This window comes from Mustela putorius, unplaced genomic scaffold (genome assembly GCF_011764305.1).
Source record: "Mustela putorius furo isolate JIRA1106 unplaced genomic scaffold, ASM1176430v1.1 tig00537248_pilon_pilon_pilon, whole genome shotgun sequence".
Lineage (NCBI taxonomy): Eukaryota > Metazoa > Chordata > Mammalia > Carnivora > Mustelidae > Mustela > Mustela putorius.
In genome coordinates this window covers 14,098,477-14,106,485 of record NW_025422387.1, presented here as the reverse complement: position 1 = coordinate 14,106,485, position 8,009 = coordinate 14,098,477, and the positions used below count along the sequence as shown (strand labels likewise).

The 8,009-nt window shown below is 47.7% G+C and overlaps 1 long non-coding RNA gene across 1 annotated transcript; it reads right to left on the bottom strand.

Moving 5' to 3' along the window:
- Window positions 1-2,394: 2,394 nt before the first annotated feature.
- LOC123390153 lies at window positions 2,395-5,615 on the bottom strand. The gene is made up of 4 exons (XR_006604778.1): window positions 5,314-5,615; window positions 4,783-4,862; window positions 3,370-3,451; window positions 2,395-2,766 (listed from the first exon to the last, which is right to left on the bottom strand). It is a non-coding gene; the product is annotated as an uncharacterized LOC123390153 (long non-coding RNA).
- Between the last annotated feature and the right edge of the window lie 2,394 nt (window positions 5,616-8,009).

Sequence of the window (8,009 nt, the reverse complement as noted above, 5' to 3'; positions counted from 1 at the left end):
GAAAAAGCAAGCACCTTCCCATCTGGGTGGCCTTGGGCAAGTCACTTCCCTCCTGCATCTGGGTTCCCTCACCTGTAAATGAGGTGATAACAACCTTCAGCCTCCTAAGGTTGGAATGAGCATTATAGAAAGTAAAATTCGAGAGAGTGACTTCCATGGACATCGGAAGTGCTCCACATAACCTAAATGTTATTATCTCCCAAATTCTTTTTATTGTGTTGAGGACACAATTTATGGAGCCAGGAACATCAGGGAGTATTTCCTGTCTACTCTAGGTGTGAGCTTGGCAAGTCACATCCCCTCCTTGAACCTTAGTCCCCTCATCTGTAAAACGAGGTGATTGTAAAGATGGAGTGAATTGATGAATTTAAAAAAAAACTTAACCTATATCCAGCAATACCACATAAATAAATAAAGCCCTGCTTTTTCCTTTCTGTTCTCTCCCCCAGAGCTGGGCAAATTAGGGAGGCGATAAGAAATATGATAGCCAGTGCTCACACATTGGCTTGTAAGCAGCTAGTTTAATTGTCAGCAATCCCTTTATATCAGAACTTTCTATGATGATGGAAATGTACTACATTTGCCCCATCTAGAACAGTAGCCACTAGCAACCTATGGCTACGGAACATCTGAAAAGTGGTTGGTTTATGTGCAGTACTAAATTTTTTTTAAGGGAATTTTTTTTTAAGGATTTTATTTATTTATCAGAGAGAGAGAGGGAGAGAGAGCGAGCACAGGCAGACAGAATGGCAGGCAGAGGCAGAGGGAGAAGCAGGCTCCCTGCTGAGCAAGGAGCCCGATGTGGGACTCGATCCCAGGACACTGGGACCATGACCCGAGCCGAAGGCAGCTGCTTAACCAACTGAGCCACCCAGGCGTCCCTAAGGGAATTTTTTTTTTAAAGATTGTATTTATTTATTTGACAGACAGAGATCACAAGTAGGCACAAGAGAGGCAGGTGGCGGGGGGCGGGGGGGGAGCAGACTCCCTGCTGAGCAGAGAGCCTGATGCGATCCCAGGACCTTGGGGATCATGACCTGAGCTGAAGGCAGAGGCTTTAACCCACTGAGCCATCCAGGTGCCCCTAATTAATTTAAATTTAAATAGCCACATGTAGCTAGTGACTACCATGCTGGACAGTACAGTTTGGATTGTAAGCTCCATGAAACCAGTCACTAAATCTGTCTTTTTGTCTTTCTATCCCAAACACCCAACAGAGGACCTGGCACATAGTATACGTTCAGTGTATATTTGCTGACTGAAAGAATTACCAGAAATGCACACACACACACACACACACACACACAATGGAATATTATGCAGCCATCAAAAAACCCTCAAATCTTGCCATTTGCAGTGACATGGATAAAACTAGAAGATATTATGCTAAATGAAATAAGTCAATTAGAGAAAGACAATTATCATATGATCTCACTGATATGAGGAATTTGAGAAACAAGACAGAGGATCATAGGGGAAGGGAGAGAAAATTGAAACAAGATAAGACCAGAGAGGGAGACAAACCATAAGAGTCTCTTAATCTCAGGGAATAGACTGAGGGTTGCTGGAGAGGAGAAGGGTGGGAGGGATGGGGTGGCTGGGTGATGGACATGGGGTTAGGCTATGTGCTATGGTGAGTGCTGTGAATTGTGTAAGACGGATGAATCACAGCCCTGTGCCCTTGAAAAAATACATTATATGTTAATTAATTTAAAAAAAAATTACCAGAAGCAGGAACTGACCAAAAAACATTCCAAGATTTGTTTCCTTCTTTCTGCGGTTTCCAAGACTTACCTGTAAAATGGGGATAATAGGAGTTTCTCTCTCCTAGAGTTATAATGAGAATTCACAAGTTAATATTTGTAAAGGGCTTGCTAGAACGTCAGCAACAGAGCTGGTGTTGTACAAGTGTTTGTTAATTAAAATAAAACCCAGGGACGCCTGGGTGGCTCAGTGGGTTAAGCCGCTGCCTTCGGCTCAGGTCATGATTCCAGGGTCCTGGGATCGAGTCCCACATCGGGCTCTCTGCTCAGCAGGGGGCCTGCTTCCCTTCCTCTCTCTCTGCCTGCCTCTCTGCCTACTTGTGATTTCCCTCTGTCAAATAAATAAATAAATAAATAAACCCATCTAGGGGTGCCTGAGTGGGCTCAGTCCGTTAAGCCTCCGACTCTTGATTTCGGCTCAGGTCCTGATGTCAGGGTAGTGAAATTGAGCAAGCCCGGAGTCCCAGCTTCATGCTCAGCGGGTAGTCTGCTCTCCTTCATCCTCTGCCTCTGCCCTCCACACCCCTCCCCCCATCCCAGCTCATGTTCTCTCTCTCCCTCTCTCAAATAAATAAATCTTAAAAAAAAAAATCTAGCCCAAGTGAATTTGTCTTTTACAGAATGTATCCATTATATTTAAATGTGGTCGCAAATGAAAGAAACTTTCCAAGGGATAATGGCTTAAAAGACACCTTTTTTTTCCTCTGGTAAAGGGCTCTGGAGGGGGTCTCCTAAAAGTTGTCAGGGACTCAGCCTCCTTCTATATTGGTGTTGCACTGACTCCACCTCAGTATTGGCTTCTTCCTCATGGTCCAAGATGGCTGCTCAGGCTCCAAGCTTCGAGGCCACATTCCAGCTACCTTGGAGGAAGAAAGGCAAAGGAACCCACGTCTTCCTTTTAAGGACACTTCCTGGAAACTGCACACACTTCTATCCCATCAACCAGAATGTGGGCACAGGCCACAACAAGCTGCAAAGAAGGCTGGGAAATGTAGTCTTGATCCTGAACATCACAAAAATTGAGAGTTTTATTACTAAGGAAGATGTAGAGAACAATGTTGATGGACACCCAGCAGCATCCCCCCAGAATTTGAGTTTCACCCTAGGATTTGGTTTTCAATGGCTGTTTTCAGAAGCCTCTGTAGCTACTAATGTACATGTGTATGGGACTCTTCGACCCACATTGGGCTTTCATGCCTGCTACCTGATCTGACCACTAAAACCCTTCCAGGCAAACATGTTGTTATTGTTGCTATGGTTATTATTTGGAACAGATGAGAAAATGGAAGCCTCACCAACTAGCTCCAGGTCCCAGAGATTGTACAAGATAGGTCAAGGACAAGAATCTAGGTCTGTCCAGCTCCCAATCCTTGGTCTGCTTCCCATTCCACAACACATGCCTTCATAACTTCACTGCCCCCCACAGCACAGAAAATGACCCCAAAAGACCCGACACTGGAGTAGATCAAGACCTGAGGTCGGGAGAATCACCGAGGATGGGGTCTGGAGCCCTTCCTGCATCTGAGGGCAACAGTGACAAATGCCGCCCTCTGGACCCCACGCTTACATCCATCTGACAAGTATTTACTGGGCATGCAGTACGCACCTGGCCAAGCGTAAGGGGTTCAGGAGACCCAGTGAAGAATGGGTCAGATAAGATCGGGCACATTCGTCCCTCACACACCAGTCTGGGAAAACAGGTGATAGAGGAGCAAACAAATATATTTATTTATATATTCATGGATTTTGTCCATTTATTCAATAAATAATTGCTTAAATATCTCCTTGACTGGAGGTACTGCAGTGAACAAGGCACAAGTGGTCTCTGCCAGGACACAGCATCCTTTCTCATGAAGGGTAAGGGGGTGTCACACAATAAGCAGAAAACAAAAAATGTGTTGTAATAAAATAAACATAATATGTCAGGCCATGAATTTCATCTCTCTCTAAATAGTATAAATGGGATATAGCCATGGCTTCCTACCTTCCTTCAATAGGGAAGTCAAGGAGATATTGAAGCACAGTTCTCCCTTCACCCAAACGAGAAGGACCCAGCTATTGGAAGAAGTGCAGGGAAAAGCATTCTAGGCAGAAAGAACAGCATGTGTGAGGGTCTTGAGCCAGGCCCACCACTGAACATTGTACAGGGATTGTCTCTTTACCACCACCCCACCAGGCACATGCAATTATTATTGTTAATAATAGATAATGAGGCTCAGAGAGGAAGACAGACTACTTGAAAACATACAACTCTTTTTTTTTTTAAGATTTTTATTTATTTATTTGACAGCACAAGCAGGCAGAGAGGCAGGCAGGGAGAGAAGGAGGGGAAGCCCACTGAGCAGAGAGCCTGAGCCCAAGACCGTGAGATCATGACCTGAGCTAAAAGCAAAGGCTTAACCCACTGAGCCACCCAGGCATCCTGAAAACATACAACTCTTAACTCCCTTACATGGTAAAGCTGGGTTGCAAACCCAGGTTCACGTTACCACTGAAGCCCATGCCTCCGTCATGAGACTCAGCTCCTCTGAACTCTCTCTAAGAAAGACGGGCATTAGAGGAGCATGGGAGCAGGTGGCAAGCAGCTCCAGAGGGGGTGAAGAGATATTCTGGTTCTGCAGCCTCAGCCACAGGCACAGCCAACACCATCAAGGCCACTTGGCAGGACCACACTGTGCGGACAGTCACTCCCTGGTCATAGAGCCAGATCCCCAGTTTAAGCTGATTATCTCGTCACTGTCCACAAAGAGGCTCTGCCACAGCAGTTACAAAATACCATAGCTGGCTCTCTTTCCCCCTTTCCTTGAGAGAGAATCATGGAAGCATGAGGACATATGGGAGAGATGGGTAGGGAAATGGGGAATAACAACACAATAATAGCAAAAACTTTTATAATGCTCCTGGTGCTAGGTACTGTCCCAAGCGCTTCCTTTATGCTAACTTGCTTAATCTTAGAAACGAACCTCTAACACCATTTTACAGGTAAGGAAACTGAGGCCCAGAGGGTCTTACCACTTACCTAAGATGACACAGCTGATAAACGGCAGCGCAGGGATTTGAACCCAGGCGGCTGACTCTGGAACTCACACTTCCTTTAGCCTTTTTATTACAAAAGAAGACAAACAGAAAAACACACAGAACAAATGAATAACCTTGTGAATTCTTATAAGGCAAACACCCTTGTAAGCAGCAACACGGATCGAGAACTAGAACTTTGCCAGAAAGCCCGGAAGCCCATCTGTGCTCCCCTCCCAGGCACAGTCCCTCCCGGCCCCTCTCTAAAGTCAACCGTAATTGGGATCTTTATAGGAAGGTTTGTTGTTCTTTTGTTGTTTGGGTTTTTTAAGGAAGAATTCCCTGTGTTTCTCTACAGTTTTCTCGCCTGAGTGTATATCCCTAGCCACTGGTGGTTAGTCAGCCCCATCTTTTAATTTGGTACCTTTTAAGTCTCTTTCAATCTACATGTTCTCCCTGCATCCCTCTCTTTTTCTTGTAATTTATTTATGGCTGTGGAGTTTCCCAGCCTGGATTTTGCTGGTGGAATACTCACGGTACAACTCAGCATGTTACTCTGTCCTCTGAGTTTTCTGCCAACTGCCCGCTGGATCTAGAGGCATGCCAGACTCAGGTTCTATCCTTTCTGGCAAGGGGGGAGGCGGGGCAGGGCACGTATTCTTCCATCAGGGGCATGGAATGTCTCTTTTCCTCCGTCTTTGATCAGAGCCCATGCTATTAACCGCATTGCTATAGAGATGCTTCCCGGGTGTCCTCAGCTGCTCCGTGATTTACTCCACCCCCTGGACATATCTGTCTCCAAAAGCGAGCCTTTTATAGGCACCACTGATTCTGCTGCCATGGGGCTGGCTGACACTTGAAAGCAGCCCTTCAGAGGTCCCACCTGAGCTTCTCCACACTCCAGGGGCTGTGCTGGATGGGTCCCTGCCTCCCAGATGAGCGTCATCTCTGTCTGCTCCTCCCTCCAGCCCCGTTCACCAGGCAGATGGAATTCTACTTCCAAGAGACCCACGTTCTCCCTGACCGCTGGGCCTTTGCTGATGCTGTTGCCTCAACCAGAAACACCCTTCCCCTGCCCTCCTCTGACTGAGCACGGCTGATCCTTCTGGTCCTAGCACATCTGTCCTTCCCACTCTATCCCCACCCTGCCAGATTACCTTTTACACAGCCCCTCTTCTCCCCGGCTAACCTGGTAAGTAGCCTAGTAAGCGGCAACAGTAACATTACACTATACCTGCTTGTTTTCTTAACCGTTTTCCCTGCTAGAGGCAGGGACCCTCTAACATCACAGGACCTGGCATAGAGTAGGGGGCACAGTGAATGTCTGCCCAATGCATGCTTGCACCGATGAATCACATGGAGGCAAATCTAGGCTCCGACCAAAGAAGCCTTCAGACCCTGAGAGCCCTTCTAAGATGACACCCACCTAGTATCCCCCTCCACCCACCCCCTGCCCAGGGTGGGTAATTAAGCAGCTGTGCAGATCACAGAAAGAACTCTCACCTGGGTGGCTCAGTCAGTTAAACAACTGACTTCAGCTCAGGTCCTGATCCCAGGGTTCTGAGATTGAGCCCCATGTTGGCCTCCCTGTTTGGGGGGGGGGAGTCTGTTTCTCTTTCCCATTCCTAGCTCCAGCTCTCTCTCAAATTAATAAAATCTTTTTAAAAAAAAGAAAAAAGAATTCCCACCTGAGATAGAGTCCATCCAGAAAAATGAGTCTTGGTTCTTGGAACACAGAAGAATCTCCTCTTCAAACAATCTTACTAGGAACCACTAAATAAAAGACAAGTTCAAGAGGAGGAGTCTGCATTTCAGCACTGGAGGAGGCAGAGGCCCAGCCCCTGGGCTTTCCCTTGTCCTGAGCACTAGGGTTTCTCTGAACAGTGGCCTGGGTTTATTTTCAAGTCGCTTTACCGTAGCCACTGTGTCTGCGATTAGGAGGTTACCACACTGGGGAAAGACGCATCCCAGCTGACGGCCTAACTCCACCACAGGGGTTCATCCCATCAGCTGACGGGGTGCACACGGAAGCCCTCTTTCTATGAAGTAAGTTCTCCTCTGGCCCTCCAAGACCATTGCATTTCTGAAACCATGTAGATCGGAGGGCTCTGGGCCAAGCCAAGCCAAGAGAGGAGCAGGCAGAGCTGCAGGCCTGCCTTTCGGGGCGCAGAGCCAAGGGCTTAGTCTCGGAATTGGATTATGAGAGTGAATTTGGAACTCCCAGGCCCCCTTCCGCCCCGCCTGGCCTCAGGACACAGGGATTACCCAGGCCTCTGGCCAGCGGTCCTCAGTCCTTCCCACATTCCCTGCCAAGTCTGAGAACAAGAATCCTGCCTCTGCACAGGGAGTTGTCTGCCCACCACCCACTTCCAGCCTTTAGCCCACAGCCTCCCCCAACCCCCACCCTGCTCTGGGAGCACACCTGCCTCCCACGTGTCTGGGATGATTTGTGGTATTTAAATCGTAGCCCAGCAGTTAGAAGGACTCACTTCAGTGCCCTTTCCTAGGGATAAGGCTTTTGTTCCACGAGAATGTACCGCCTGCCTCTAGAGCCACGGCTGGGGAATTCAATGCTTTGGTGAAATTCATATTCTCTGTTCTCTGACAAAACTATTCATTATGCTTATGTCATGGGCACTCTTGATTTGTTGAGGCTTTTAAAAACCAAAGTGTGGTCCTCGGCTGGCAGCAAGAACACCCCCTAGGATCCTGTTAGAGATGCAAGTTCTCGGGCCCTGAATCAGAATCAGAATCACTAGGGTGGGGCCCAGATCCAAGGTTGAACAAAAATCTCCAGGTGACTGTCACACGCTGAAATTTGAGAGCCACAGGCTTGGAGTACACAGATCCGTCCTACACACCTGTCTGCTTTCACCTTAACCCTGTCAACAATTCTGGGCAACTTCTACCCACTAACATCTCCCTTAGACTCCTTCAACCCTTCACTGACGGGAATTAGTGACAGTGATGACAAACGGGTCCTCTTTGAGACTGCCTTGCCGGGCTGTTCTGTGAATGGCCGCCCTTGGAGAGGAGCAATGCGATGTCCTTCCCGGGGATTTTATTAGCCTTTATTATTCCCCTACTACACGTGGGGCTCAGAGAGGGGACATGACTGGCCCAAAGTTACACAGCAAATAAACCCAGGGACTAACCACTCTGCTCTCCTGCGCCCCACTCTGCCAAGCCAGGGGGAGCTGTTAGGACATCTGTTTCACACACACCCGGGAT